Here is a 2,423-nt window from a genome sequence, read left to right as displayed (position 1 = left end):
CACCATGGCTGAGGGCTCAGAGGAAGGAGCTGGACGATTCATAGTGACGCGTTGCTGGTATTCCCTACGGACGTAAGCATAAGACCCCTCAAGATCCAATTTTGGGTCTTTGCGGAGGATTTCACCGCGAACCTGATCAAACTCAGCATCAAGACCGCTGAGAAAGATGTGAACACGTAATCGAACGATAGAGGACTGCATGTGGACAACCCCAGCAACGGTGTCAGCCTGAGAGGAGGTACGATGATCTATATCTTGAAATATGGAAAGGAGTTCATTGTAATAGACAGAGATTGGGCGGCCATGCTGTTTCGTTGTGAAGGAACGTTGATTCAACTCAAACAAGCAAGTTTCATCGGAAGCATCAAAGAAGGTTCTTCGTGCGGCATCCCAAATTGCCGCTGCCGTTTCGAGGCGCAGGAAACGCTGCATCAAAGAGGGAGTCATGGAGTCTATGAGCCAGCTCTTGACTCTCTTGTTGTCGGTAACCCATGAATCGTACGAAGGGTCACCAACCGGTGGTTTCAGAGACGTTCCGGTGAGAAATCCGGACTTGTTACGCGCTCCAATGCGCATTTCTAGCAACTGGGACCAAAGAGGGTAATTGTTGTCATCTAGAACAACGGTGATGGGAAAAGATGAGATATCTTGTTGGATAATGATGTTGGAGGGTGGAGGAGGAACAGGGGAAGACGCGGCGGTGGGGTTGGTTTCAGGGGATGAATTCGTTGTGTCCATTGAAATGGATTAGGGATTTGGAATGGGAAAGGGAAACGGGTTTTGGGTTCGGGTAAAAAAATGGGTCTGGGTTAGGGGAAAGTAAAAAGACGATGGAATAATTAATGGAAGAAAAAAAAAATTTCCTTGGATCATAACACAACTGATACCATGTCAAGACTTTAAATTCTGAAATACTTTTCTATTGATTCATCTCATTCATTTACAGAGGATGAGTATTTATACACTTTATCTTCAAAACTAATTCCTAAAAATATTCTAACAACTTCTTAAACAAGAATTTGTTGTAAACAGAAACATAAACAGAAAGATAATCTAAATCTTTACAACAGTAATTCAATTTCAAATATCTCTTAATCTAACAAAATCCCTCAACCAAACACCACCCAAAGGTTTTATTCGAATGCTTCCGTTCTTAAATGAACTTTGTCCTAGTTGAACTAGCTATACCCAAGTATAGATAAACCGAACAAAAATTAAGCAGACAACAACACCCCATACCTCTTTTTGTTCTCCAAATTGTAAATGTTCGCTGCCACGCCATCGATCTCTATATGGTGTCCAACTATGTGGTAGCCATGTTGGAGCGGAACTTCTTCTTCTTCTTATTATTATTACTTTTTTCAAATACTCTTGTATGTATGATCCAGTAACGTAACGTTGCTGTGTCCAATATTGAAACACACGATACGGCTAGGACACAAGGTTGTACAATTCTATCAGATATATGTCAATTTTTCATACAAGAATTGTGTGGGACAAGACAGCTGACATAGCACCAAAATGTTTTCCAGGGTGGCATATAAACTTCAGTGCAGGATCATGTTTTACGCATTTTATTAGTATTTAGGTTTCCAAATTTGTCATTCCTTTTGTGTTAACAATTGTCAGTTCTTTGATGCAGTCCGTATCATTTGGAAAATCTGGCATAAATTTCATGCAAGTAACAGAGTACTGTATCTCAATTTTCAGTGAAGCCAAGCTTTTACAAAACCACACATTATCTTGCATAATTAAGAATTTATTCTCCATATATTTTTGGATTTCAAAAGTTTCAAAGGACTATTGGGAAGGCAAACTCGGACTTCAGATTAAGTTTTCTTGTCGTACGGCATTGAATCAACTTCAAGTTTCTACTATCTAGCAAAAGATCATTGAAATTCAAGTGTTTGCAGAATAAGGAGACAGGATGATAGATATTTAATTGGGTTATAGTCAGACGTGGACTAACCGTACTGAATAATCTAAATACCGTGTTTCTATTTCTCTGATTTTGTCTTTTCATATACATAAACACTATTTATGCGATGCTTATATTTGATGATAGATTCTTATCAAATGGGTGTGGGTGAATGGCTTTTGTGTTGGATCAGCAGAAAGATAACTTGGATCCTGCTTTTAGGTGAGTGGGCTAGGGTCTAGGGGAGCCGTCCCGATGGAGGTCCTAAGGGTAGCGACTCTAAGCCCATAGAGTCCAGATACTATTGTGGGTCTTTGATTTATTATAATTTTTTTTTTAGTAATTTAGACTTGGGTCCATGAATAGCTGTTGTTAGAATTTTCTAATATTATTTATATTCTCTTGATAAACCGAGTGACTTGTAACAAGTGATGATGAGGTGAATATAGTACAGACAAGCTGGACGTAGCTTATATTGGATGAACCTGGATAAATCGCCGTGTCA

This window comes from Gastrolobium bilobum, unplaced genomic scaffold (assembly GCF_033153095.1).
Source record: "Gastrolobium bilobum isolate Gb01-03AN ecotype WA unplaced genomic scaffold, APGP_CSIRO_Gbil_v1 utg3288, whole genome shotgun sequence".
Taxonomy (NCBI): Eukaryota; Viridiplantae; Streptophyta; class Magnoliopsida; order Fabales; family Fabaceae; genus Gastrolobium; species Gastrolobium bilobum.
Note: the sequence above shows the minus strand (reverse complement) of the source record.